Consider the following 12,864-nt stretch of genomic DNA (forward strand, 5'->3'; position numbering starts at 1 on the left):
TGGAAGTGGAGTATTCTAAGGACTATTTGGCACTCGATATTAAGCAGCAGCCCTACCAAGGGCTTCTCCAGATTATGGCAACTGATAATCCTGCCACACTAGGTCTTGGTTACAAGGCAGGGTCAGCAAATATGTAGCAAATACAGGCACCATCCAGTCCACTCATGGCTTCCATCAGTAATCAATCCCACCTTTCTTTTCTATTGATCTCTGATAGGGACTTGGAATCCTTCCATCTCCTGTCAATTGACTGGTGTTGTCATTCACCCAGTAAACATTAACCGAGTGCCTAAAATGTGCTATATACTGAGGAATACATCAGACATTGACTTACAGAGCTTTATCATTCTAGATGCAACCCACTAGCCATCTCAGGTTTCTAATGCTGCCGTGTTCCAAGCTTGGAATCCGTGTGGGATCACAGAAAGGGCTAAGGCTTCGGGGAAGCCAGTGTCTGAACTTGGCTTTGTCGCCATAGTGGATGCCTGTCAATTTTGTCTCCCTGGTACTCCTTCTCTTATCTGGTAACAGGATCTTCTTGATGTAGGGGGACTTCCTCTCCCACACTCCACGGCATTTGGCTACAGGATTGGGTTTGTGTCAGGCTTGGCCAGTCATGGTATCTCTTCACCCTTGGCCAGAGTAGAGGTTAGCTAAGCATGTGAGCCAATCTGGGACAGGGAGAACTTTTATTTATTTTTTTGTAATATGGTAGGATTCATATGTTTCATAGTGGGAGAGAGAATCTCTCTTTCTTGAGATGATACAAGTGTAGAGCTCTCAGTGGCCATGTCCCCATCCTGAGCTCTCCATACAGGAGAGAAGCTTTCTGCAGGGGAGAGGATGCTGGAAGGGCAAGAAACAGAGGAAAGCCAAAGAGGGAGGGAGAGGTGGTGAGGTGGGGAGGGAAGGAGGGAGAGAGAGAGAGACAGAGAGAGACAGAGAGGGAGAGAGATCACAGACATGATGACATCATTGGAATCAATGGAAACTCTGGGCTGGCTTCACCCTGGACTGCCAAGTGACACCAGCCAATAAATTCCCTTTGCCTTAAGCTGGTGATCCTGATCTCTCAGACAGGAGTGAGTGGGGCAGAGGGAGAGTAAGGAACGACCACATTTCTATAGACAGCGAGAGGGAAAAACAGCAAGGCTTCTGAAACAATTCTGTCTTTGCCTGTAATTACAACTACATTGTTCCGGCTTCATACTCCAATTGTCTTTCTACCAGTAAGTGTTTAGCAGGGCACTGAATGTATGTATCTCGTCTTATGTTTCCCTTTGAGCGTAGATCTGATGTGAGGGTGTTCAGGGTGGTCCTGCCTCCCCTGTGGTTGATAAGTCCCCCCAGGGCCTGGGATTTGTTGCTCCCCATTTTTCCCTCAGCCACTAACTGTAATATTCATGCTTTTATCTTCATAGGGTGCCTTGTGCTTTGCAAAGTACTTTCATCTGCATTATCTCATTAGATTCTCAGAGCATCTGTGAAAAAGGCAAGGCTGGGATTACTATTCCTGCCTGTCAGTTTGCAAAACAGGGGCTCAGGCCCTGGGATCTTAGCACCGAAAGAGAAAGACACGGGCAAGCCTCATGCAGTGATCTCATAGGGAGTGGATGAGACGGGGGTGGAAGTGTCCCTGGATTTGGAGCCCCAAGGCCCAGGCTTGAGTCCTGGCTGTTTTACTTACTAGCTGTCTGACTCAGAGCAAATCACTCAATCCCTCCCAGTCTCGGTTTCCCCTTCTGTCAGATATAGGGATGGCATTTTCCTTCAAGAATTCTTGTGACTATCACAGGAGGTGATATGGAATAAAGGGTATTGGGAGCCCTAAGGTGCCGCTCACCTGTTCGGGGTTGCTTTTTTGGAGTGGAGGGCAGTGGTGTTCCAGGTCCAGCTGGATAGGCTCACGAGAGCTACGTATATACCTCCTCCCAACGCCACACTCAGTAACATCATGTTGGTAACTTGAAATCAGCCATGGTGAGGATATTTACACCAAGGAAATTGGCAAATGCCACAATTTTCCCCTCCCTGCCCAGAGTCAGTTGTTAACCGGCACACCAATGGTGGTGGGGATGGAAGGGGAGGAGGAGAAAAGGATACTATGTAAGTTTCACCCTTAGAGCATCTCCTTCAGTCCTCACACACATGCAGACCCTATTTTACAGATGAGGTAATCAAAACTTAAAGAAGGTTGATAGCTTGCTCAAAAACACACTATAAATGACAGAGCACGGACTCAAAGTCAGGTCTCACGTTCTCTCTGATAACCACGCAGTAACCCAAAGATGCACCCGGTGGTGCTTGCTCTGTCCTTGATTTCAACCCAGCAATAGTGAGATATTAAGTCAGCTTCTAGGGCCACTTAACATGTAAGATCCCTGCTTGGACTTCAGTATCCTAGTTTCTAAATAAAAGCAGCTTGGAGAAAAATGGGGATGAGTGCAGGGCATTGAGCTGGGTACAAGGGAATGAGTTGACTGTCTTTGAGACTCACAGGTCTGGGTTTCAGTTGGATACATGTTTCAGGGTCTCAGAAGTTAGGCAATACCATTAGATTGGGGCCACTTGAAGCATCAGGCATGGAGAGGCAGAAGGTCAAGTGCACCTGAGCCCAAGTGCCAGCTCTGCTACTTCACTTAGCAGGGGGTGAAGCTGCCTCACCTGTCAGAGGGGAACAATGGTCCTACATACCTGTTTCACCTTATTGGGTTTTGTGGTATCAGTGAGGGGAAGGATTCTGAAGGCCTCTGGAATCTGTTATACCACACAGAGGTAAGGGAATGATCATGTGTCTCAGCTGAGAACCTTTCCTCCTGTTGCTAAGAGAAAGGACTGCCTGTTTTCCTTTCCTGCCATCTCTGGCTCTCCCCCGCCCCGCAGCCCTTTTTTCCCCTTCTATTTTTATACCTCGAGTGCTCATATGATGATGTCCTGAATGCTTCAAACTAGATGGGGATGGCAGACAGGAAAAAATAAATAAAAAGGACTTAAACAAAATGAAAATCTGTTTCTTGCTTGAGAAGATGATAGATGGGTACAGAGGCCAGCGTTACCAATGCAAGCCTTTCCCTAGGTGCTGGGATGAAATCTTCTTGGACCTAACAGGTTCCCTTGGCAGGCCCTGGACAGGAAAGTTCCTGGAGAGGGGGGATCAACCCTTCCTTTTCCTAGATGGGGACAGAGGTACAGTAGGAACACTCTGGAGGAGCCTGGGGACTTGAAGTGGCGGGTAAAGATGAAATGAATGGTTATTTAGTAGCTTAGGTGCCTTCACCGTCTCATTTAATCCTTGCAATAATTTTATGAGAATATATATTATTATTTACATTTGCCAGTTAAGGAAAAGGATCCTCAGAGAGTGGTGGGAGAAATCCACACCCAGGCTCCTGCAGTTCCTGGCAAGTGGCCTCTCTCCCTTGCAGACCTAGTGGAAGCAGGTGGGGGGGGGTCGGGGGGGGTGTCACTGAGGTTGTGCAGGCCAGGGAATAGAAAGGGAGTTTTATTCAGCACTACAGGAGACTCTGATTGTTCCCCCTGCTTCTAAGCCCCCTCCAGTCCATTCTCTGCGCGGGAGCTTCTACAAATGCAGATCACACTGTTTCCTATCCCCTAACAACCACAGCTCTGCTAACTCCAAACAAATTGCCTACTGACATCCTCCCATAAGACCAGCCTCTCTCTCTGACCTCCCTGTCTCATACCACTAATCACCCTCCTTGCTACATTTCAGCCACAGTCGGTTTCCTTCTGCTCCCCAAACACATTTAACTCATTCCTGCCTCAGGGCCTTTGCACTTGCTGTTCCCGCTGTCTCTAATGCTTCTTGGTCTCAGGTCAGTTGTCATCTTCTCAGAGAATCCTTTTCCAGCCCCCAGCCTGATGTCCTACCCCAGTTGTTTCCTATCACACGTCACCATCTGTTTAAATTGTTGTCATAGCAGTTATTATTATCTGCCAGTTTCTTGCTAATTTACTTGTTTATTTTCTGTATCCTCATACTAGACAGCAAATTCCAGAGAAGGATTACTTTATCTTTTTAAAAGTCTTACCCTACTCCATAAAATGGAGATGGGTACAGTTAGCATACAGTAAATTTTTAGTGAATGAATGGTTATCGATGTATTATTATCCCAGGAAGGGCAGACCTGCACTGAGTAGGGAAAAGTCCTCTCATTTGCTATCACTTAACCTTTGTCAAGGTCTGTGTTTATCTCACTTGGTTCTCACAATAATGCTACGAGACAGATAATCTGGTTCCCATTTTGCAGATGAAGAAATGGAGCCTCATCATTCATCTGCCAATTTTCTGAGGGTCGCGCAACTGCAACTGCAACTCCTGTCTGCCTGTTCCTGTGCCCACACACTGGATGGGGTGGGGAGCACAGAAATGCGTCTCTGGGGATTCTGCACGTGCAAGAGAGTGTGTGTCTGCTGCTGCAAAGCCTCGTGTGTGAAGACTCCAGTGAGGATGAGGCAGTGTAAAAGCATGTGCGGACCAAGACTCCAGCAGCAGCTCAGGGAGGGCTTCCTCTGATAAATCCTCATTACTTGGCCTGAAGTCCAGACTTCTCTGGAAAGCAGACAGTCCCAGAAGGTGAGCACTGCGGAATGGCTGCAAGTTTTAGGCCTCGCTGTGATCGGAGCTGGGAGGGAACCTATCAGTGGATACTGAGGTCCTTCACCCCTCCAGCGGTGCTCGTGTCCTGTCGGATCTGGCTTCGCCACTGCTGCCGGCGCCTGCATTCTGCGCTAGGTGGCGAAATGCTGTGGGGCTCCCCTATTCGGGGGAATGCGGTAGTGATGTATAAGGTATGAAAGATGTGGCCTGCAGAGAGCCGGCACAATCTCCACTGCTGCTGCTACTGCTGCCGCTGCCGCCGCTGCCACCGCCACTACTGCTGCCGGCAGAGCTGCTGGGAGTGAGCATCCCCGTCCGGGATACACACCTTCGCGGCATTTCCTGCGCGCCCTGGCCCCAAACGGACCTGCCAGCCCCAGGGAACAAAAGCGGAGACCCCTCGCCCTCTCCTGCTGCATCCGGAGGGTGAGTCAAGAGGGCTAAGCGGAGAGTGTGGTCCTCGGCGGCGGGCGGGGAAGGTGAGAGAAGGTGTTGCGCTCGCCCGCTCCGGCGTGGGAGGCTCGGGGTGGGCGGGGCGGGGCGGGGCGGGGTAGCACGCCGCCCGGTCCGGCGAGGTGGTGATCTGAAACGCAGCGCCCGCACCGCCAGCCAGCCCAGCGCAGGGCGGGCGCCGAGCTCCCGCAGCCGCGAGGGAGCCCCCTGGGTGGGAATCGGAAGCAGCGGGGAAAAGTCCGGAGCCGAAGCCCGGCAGCGGCGGCTGCTGAGGGGCGGCCCAGGGCACTTCGTGGCGCGGGACTGGCTGCGAGGCGGGCGGCGTTGGCTGCAGTGTGCGCAAAGTTTTGGGCGGCGCGCAAAGGCTGGGCGAGGGCCCCGCGCGGCGCAAGTTGCCGCAGCCAGAGGGCGACCCCCGGGGGACCTCCACGCGGACTCCCCGACATTGAGACTAGCGGCTTTGGCTGCCCCGAAGCCAGCCGTGGCTGGGTTGGCGCTCAGCCATTTAACCCTTACCGGCCCGGGGGAAACAACTTCATACTCGTCGGAGGCGGCTGCACTCAGGCTGGCTGGGTGGCGTCGAGGCTCCCAGCTCGGTCCTTCTGAGGTTTTGCGAGTTTCCCAGCACGTTTTGGGTTTTCTGTTCTTTTCTGGCCACCTCTGTGTCCAGAAACCAGGCAAGCTGGCTGGGGCTGGCGGGGGTGGTGGTCGTGTCTTTCCCCCTCACTGTAATTTTACCCCATATACCACCCGGACGCATGTTTTCTCTCTCCCCACTCAGCTTGGCTCTTTGATGCTGCCTTGAAAAATGAGATGATTAATCAATTAGGTTAGTGGCCAATTAGGCATAACCTTGTAGGAAAATAATTATGCCCGGCTCTCCAGGCTTTCCCTGGTGATGAGGTGGGAATCCAGCCCAGGTGGATGGGCTGTTCCGAAAAGATAGGGCTGATCAGGGAATTTCTGGGAATTTAAGATGAAAAAGATTCAAATGTGTGGTGGCCGCGGGGGTTGCGGGGTGTGTGTGTGTGTGTGTGTGTGTGACAGAGGGGGTGTGGGGAGAGAGAATCAGTTTTTGCCGAGGAAAGTAACCCTTGGCAGCATACTCTGGGAGGACTTTGCAGGCAGCATGTTTCAAACAGCTCAGAAAAGGTGTGTCCCCTGCGTGCCTTCCCCATCCCCCTTATCTCTGGTGGGCTCTAGTCTGTAAATCGCGTCTCCGTGGCTTTGCCGTTGCTCTGAGAGGCTGAGTTCGGGTTCATGTCTGAGGAATCGCGTTGTAGCAAAGGGAGGTTCCTGTGCTGTGCCTTCCAAGGATACACATTTCCCCTGCCTGTGTTCAGTATAGCGGTTATTAAATGGGTGCCAAACGGAGACAGTCTGTTTCCAGGGCTGGGAAGTTCTTGCTGCCGAGCGGGGCTTCCTTTTGCTTTTCTGAAATGACTGGCGGGGTTTGGCGCTGCAGTATTACAATACAGCCATATTAAAGAGGTCCTCAGAGCTTAGAGCCCTCCACCACTGCAGCCCCATCTTCAGCAGACTTTGATGCTCAAATCCTTCTTGAGGGGAGCATGCAGTGGATTTCTGATGGTCACCCGTGTGTATTTTAACCCCTTTCTGTTTCTATTTTAATCCTCTTCTATCTGTTGATACATCTGGATCCTGTATCGTGGATTCTTGTTCAGAAGGCAAAAACCTAGAGGTGTTCCCAGGGTAGGGGGATTTTTGCAACAGGTCCTAGGTCTGGGTTTTCTAATAATGGGTCCCCCTGGTATTTAGCAACCTGGGGACCCGGTCTCTCCACCAGTGACCTGATCAGGTTGGAACAGGTGGTCTCTGAGATCCCCCGCAGTACTGACCTTAGCTGGTTCTGACTTTTATGGCTTTTCTTCCTTTCTGAGCTGATCCAGAGGAGTAACTAAGCAGTGCAGTGTGGCAGCGGTCGTGTCACCTCACTCCCATTAGAAAGGGATGGGGACTGGCTGGGGCTTATTAACAAATAGGAATTGTCCAGCTGGAAAACTGCCTAGTGAAAACTGGTGTCCAGGGACAAGTAGGACCCATGGGCTCCACCTGCCTTCCTCGGAATCAAGGGCCACCATTCAGTCCTCTCTCTTTTTCAAGGTTTTTTTTTTTTTTTTGAAGCTGGACTCAGCTAGTCACCTTACTGTGACCATATTTGTTGCTCTGACTCTTGTGCTAGAAAAGGCCTTGCTCCTGTTCTAAAATTGAAGCTTTTTTTATATAGTGAGAAGGGATATGGGCGGAGAAGGAAGGGAGAGAGAAAAGAGGGAAAGAGGAAGAGGCAGGGGGACAGTAGTAAGAGAGCTAGAGAGACAGAGACAGCCCAAGACTTCACATACAGCCAGACAGTGGAAAAGGGGGAGGGGAGGCAGAGGAAGAGGAGACACACAGGCAGAGAGGGAAACAGAGGAGGAATTCTAGTACGGAGAGGGGGAAAGAAGGGCCCCCTGAAAGCAAAGTTTTGTTTTATCATATGGCTTTCCTAAAATGTAAAGGAAAACCCCAAACTGCGAAAGACTCGTTGCAGTTAGACAGCCTGGACTTCAGCGTTGACATCATCAGATAATTGCTTATGAAATAAACATTGTGCCACAGAAAGCCATTAGCTCTGTTTCTTGTTTCTTCCTTGGCCGGAACTCCAGTTGTCAGTATGGGCTCAGAGCTCGGAAGGGGGTCTGTTTGCTTGTGCCTCGAGAGCCTACTCCTATTTGGGTCAAGCTGGGGCACTCCGTTCGGCCAGGCTGGGTGTCAGAACAACTTTGGAGGGGAGGTATTCCTTTGTTTTAGATCTGTCTTCCATAGAATTGATAACTTTTTAAAAATCGTGCATTCTTAATTTATTTAACATTGGGGAAAAGAAGAAAAATGAAGGAGAGTGTAGTAAACATTCTTACCTGCCGCCCAGAACTGAGAGTGATGGAGCAATTATTCCAACTTGTCTTCTCTGCTCCAGCCTCCTTGACTCCAGACCAGACCATCCTCAGAGCCTCCCAACTCATCTCCTGGCCTCCAGTATGGTCCCTCTCTACAGGTGTGACATCGTCTTTCAGGGTTAGGGTTAGGATTATGGTTAGGGTAGCTTTGATCATGTTACTCCCCAGATCAAAACACATCAAAGTTTCCTTGTTGCCTAAAGCATGTTATTCAAATCACTGACCATAGCCTTCAAGGCCTTTCATAGCCTGGACTTCTTGCTTTCTCTTAATGGGCTTCACACACACATACACACAAACATGCACCACCACACACATGCACACTCATAAACGAACTCATACCCTCATATACACAGCATCGCCACATACTCTCTCTCTCTCTCACGCGCACACACACACACATACACACACTACACTCACATTTCACGTGCATACTACACACGGCTTTCGTACCTTTGCAGGTGCAACCTTCTTTCCTTGTCTGGAAAATACCTCCTACTCTTGTACCTGGTAAAGTCCACTCATCTTTCAGGATCTATCTCAAAAGTCACGTGCACTCAGAGATCCCTTTCCCTCAGGAAGCTGTGTTCCCTTAGCACTCTTAACACACTTCTTTGGAAGTATCAATACTATTCATGTGTTTGTCTCTCCCAATAGATAGTAAGTTCTTTCTAAGTGAAGATAACTTATCCACCTCTTCAGTCTCAAGGTATATATAACACAGTGATGGGCACAAAGCTATGTGAGTGATGGTCAATGAATACATTCACTTTAAGAGCTTCTAAAGGATGATTAACATTTGTAACATCTTTTCACTTATTTCTTGTTTTATCTTGCTCTCACTATTTTTATATTTTTTCTTTATTTTGATTACAAAAAAAATTTTAATTCAAATGGTACAGAAGTGTGTAAAAAGTGTCAGCCTCCCCCCACACACCTAAATATCCTCTATTTTTAATGCACATGTTATTAAATACTTGCATGTCTTCTTGACCTTTGTCTTACATCATATTTTCCTAGCTAGATCATATGCAGGGATTATGCAGTATACAATATATCTATATATATGCCAATAATGCCTAATGCAGAGCTGTACGTGTAGTAAGTGCCCAACAAATATGGAATAAATGAACACATATTAGTTTGGTTTAATTTTTAATTACATTAAATAAATTGCTTTACTAATCTTCATAATAGCCTTATGTGATTGGTACTGTAGTCCTTATTTTACAGACAGAGAAAGCTAGGCTCCAAGAGATTATATAAATTGGCCAGATTGGAGAGGGAAGGAGTAGTGGGGTCCAGATTCAAACCCAGGCCTCCTTCATTTTATTGCCTCTGCTCTTTCCACTCTATTATTCCATGAGTGGATCTGTGGGCACCAAAAGGAAAAGCATCTTACTCAGCTTTATATATGCCCAGTACTTGCTCAGAGCTTAAGAGTCTATGGAGGGCTTCCCTGGTGGTGCAGTGGTTGAGAGTCCGCCTGACGATGCAGGGGACACGGGTTCGTGCCCCGGTCTGGGAAGATCCCACATGCCGTGGGGCGGCTGGGCCTGTGAGCCATGGCCACTGAGCCTGCGCGTCCAGAGCCTGTGCTCTGCAACGGGAGAGGCCACAACAGTGAGAGGCCCACGTACCACCAAAAAAAAAAAAAAAAAAATAGTCTTTGGAGCCCTTAGCCCACATCTTCACAGGTGTCATTATCCTTTTACGGATGAGAAAGGGAGACACACGGGAGAAGTTAACATGACTTGGCTGAGCCCCTAGAGCCAGGAAGAACCCGGGACTGGGGCCCAAGGCTCATTCCCTTTTCTTAGATGTGAGAGTTGATCCCAGAAAGGGACAGTGAAACTTCTGCTTTCCCTTCAGTGCATGACTCAATGGGACAGAAGAAGCCCGGTTGGTAGGGCTGCTTCCTGAAAAGGGGTGGTCTTTGCTGGTGCCATGTCTGGGGACTTCAGCACTGGCAGGGTCCACATTTCCTGGGACCATTGCATTAGAAATTTCCTTTTGTCTGCTCATCTGCATGTCTGAAGTCTTCTGCACCAGAATCGTGAATGGAGTTACTTGAGACTTTGGTGGGCAACTGTGGACATAGTTATGCTACAAAACCTAATGGGATGGTTTGAAACTTTGGTGTTGGGATATTTTGTCACTGAGGCAGTGGGTGCTGGAGGCCTCCAGAACTTGGCATTTCTAGCACCTGCCTTCCGGGTGGGGTTCAGCTCCTGTTAATGGGTGCTTGATATATGTCACCTAGAACAGTGCCTGGTACAATAAGTATCAAATATTTGCTGAGATTCTAATGAATAGAGAAGGAAACCATCAATCAGAGACATTAACTTGTCTTAGCTCACCTAGGTAGTGCATTTCAGAACTTGGATCTGAACTCAAGTCTTTCTGACTCTAGAGACTGTAGTCTTTTTTTTTAACCACACTGTTTCTTCTGGACTGGAAATCCTGACCAGGTGATATAATAGAACTTGAACTTGTAGATCCTTTCCTCCAACTGCTTTATTTAAGAGAGGCAAAAATTTCCTCTGGGCAAAGTGCTGCTCTGCACACTTGAGATGGACTAACTTGTTTTATCTTCACGCTCTACAAATAAGGAATATGAGATGCAGCTAAGTCGTAGAAATGAGATTTGCGCACAGGTAGTCTGTGCTCTTTGCTGTTCAAGTGTGTAAGATTCTGGGACCTGTTTAAGATCTTCGAGTTACTCAGCAGTGGAACCATTACCATCATCGTCATCATCATCATCATCATCATCATCACCACCTTTGTCATCATTGTTGTCACTGTTGCTGCCTCCATAACAATTTTCTTTACTTGTACCTATTTGTGCTTATGGGCGCTTTTCATATGTTATCATATTAATTCTCAGAGCAACCCCATATTTCTATAGAAGGAAACTGAGTCGCACTGAGGTTAAATAAGTGCTGAGAGTCTCATTGCCAGTAAGTGCAGAACTGGGGTTGGACCCCATGTGTATGGTCTTAGCATCTGTTCTCATTTTTGTTCTCCAGTCTCTGTTTTTTCCACTGATCCTTGTTGCTGCTCTTAAAATCCAGCAGATCTTGAAATGATGAAAATTTTCTTACTTTGTTTTTTCATTGTTAGCCCAATATTCAGAGGATCACTGTCTAAAAAGACATAGGCTTTAAGTTTCAGGGACTTGAGTTTTTTCTCCTGTTTCGCTGTCAGGTGTATGAAGGGTTACCTGATAGTTCCCTGCATCTCTTTCAATTCCCTGGAAATGGAATAATAATATTGTCCACCATGCTTCCTAATATGGTGAAGGGAATAGGAAAGTTGGGCTCTTGTAATTTTAACTTCCACTTAGAGAACAAGAGGTATCTTGTGAAAGAGTGAGGGGAGTGCTTCTCTGGTTGAAAATGACTACCTTGAGCTGCTCTGTGACCCTGGTTGGCCTGAGCAATAAAGTGACTATCAGTCGGGCTCTTTGCTGGTGACAGTGCAAGAATCCTGTACCGTTAATACATACACTCGTGACATAAACAGCCATATTGTGGATGACAGGAGACCCCGTGACATCAGACAACCTTTCACTTTATCAGCAAAGCACATGTAGTTTCTGTCTCAAAGGGGACAGAATTAAACAAGAATGAATACTAAATAAAGAATTCATTTGCATTCATAAGCTTTTAATAAATAATCATTTTTTTTAAATGAGCTCTGATCCCTAGGTCTTGAGACTTCTTGTTTAATTAATATGCAGAACATGACTTCTTCTTGTTTCAAAATGACCATTTTTTGGGGTAGCTTGAGCTTAGATTTTTAGTGACATTTTTTTCTGCTAGCAAATATTTATAGCCGAATTGGAAACTGACAGGAAGGAGGGTTTAAAAAGAAAATGTTACCCAACTGAAGTTTACATCTGACTGAAACACATGGTGTCACCATGGACAGAGTCCTAAGAACTCAAAATATTTGTCACTTTATAGCACTTGGAGAAACCAAGCTGTTTTCATTTGTTAATGTTAACTCAAAAAATCACATTTTTGTACATGCATTACGGTGGCCACTTATACTTCTTATCTGTTTGGTTTTACTGTGGTTATGGAACTCCAGCCATTTGCTTGTTCTTTATCTTCTGTTCCAGATGAGGTGGATGTCTGAGGGTAGTCCCCATTTTTATTTCCACCTCCATACTGCTACAGTTTTTCCTGCCTGCAATACCCTCCTTTTTCAAGTCTCCTCCCAATCCAGTAGAATCTTGAAGTTGAGTTCAGGTATCATGCCCCACATGAAGGCTTCTTCGTTAATGCCACTCAATATTGACCAGCCCTGACACGGGTTGTTTTTATCACTTTATTAATTTTTCAAATCATATAAATAAAACAAATTCATTGTAAGAAATGCAAAAGTATAGAAGAAACTTTAGAAGCTCGTAAAAGTCGCTTGAAATTCCAGTTCTTTATTTTGCCTAAAATTTGGTGATCATCCTTTCATTTATCTCTTTAGACACATATGTTAGCGTATGTAGATAGATATACGTTTACTGGCTCTGCCTTATTATGCAAACTGTTTACTTTTTATCCTGGACATCTATTTTTTAATGTAGTCATTTACTTATTTACTCTCCCTTGCCCCTCAAACTAACAACCAGGATGCCTTCCATGTCTTCCTCTAAACTCCTATACATGTTCATACACACACATATACAAACATAGGGATTTTTGTCACTGACTTAAAACATGAGATCATATATGCATTCCTTGACATAGTGCCTTTATCACTTTAAACACTATTCCCCTGCAGCCCTCCCCCAGTCAGTTGATATAGATATGTCACTCTTTTCAATGGCTG

At 46.9% G+C, this 12,864-nt stretch overlaps 1 protein-coding gene across 2 annotated transcripts in view; it reads left to right on the forward strand.

Annotated features, from left to right (window-relative positions):
* Window positions 1-4,591: 4,591 nt before the first annotated feature.
* DAB1 (DAB adaptor protein 1) overlaps window positions 4,592-12,864 on the forward strand; it is a 1,168,936-nt gene continuing 1,160,663 nt past the window's right edge. Inside the window, exon 1 of one of the 2 annotated variants that reach the window (XM_049698834.1) lies at window positions 4,592-5,047. The gene's annotated coding sequence lies outside the window, so the exon portion shown is untranslated. The remainder of the gene's footprint in view (window positions 5,048-12,864) is intronic. The other variant, XM_049698708.1, reaches the window with a different exon arrangement.

This window comes from Orcinus orca, chromosome 1, assembly GCF_937001465.1.
Source record: "Orcinus orca chromosome 1, mOrcOrc1.1, whole genome shotgun sequence".
Taxonomy (NCBI): domain Eukaryota; kingdom Metazoa; phylum Chordata; class Mammalia; order Artiodactyla; family Delphinidae; genus Orcinus; species Orcinus orca.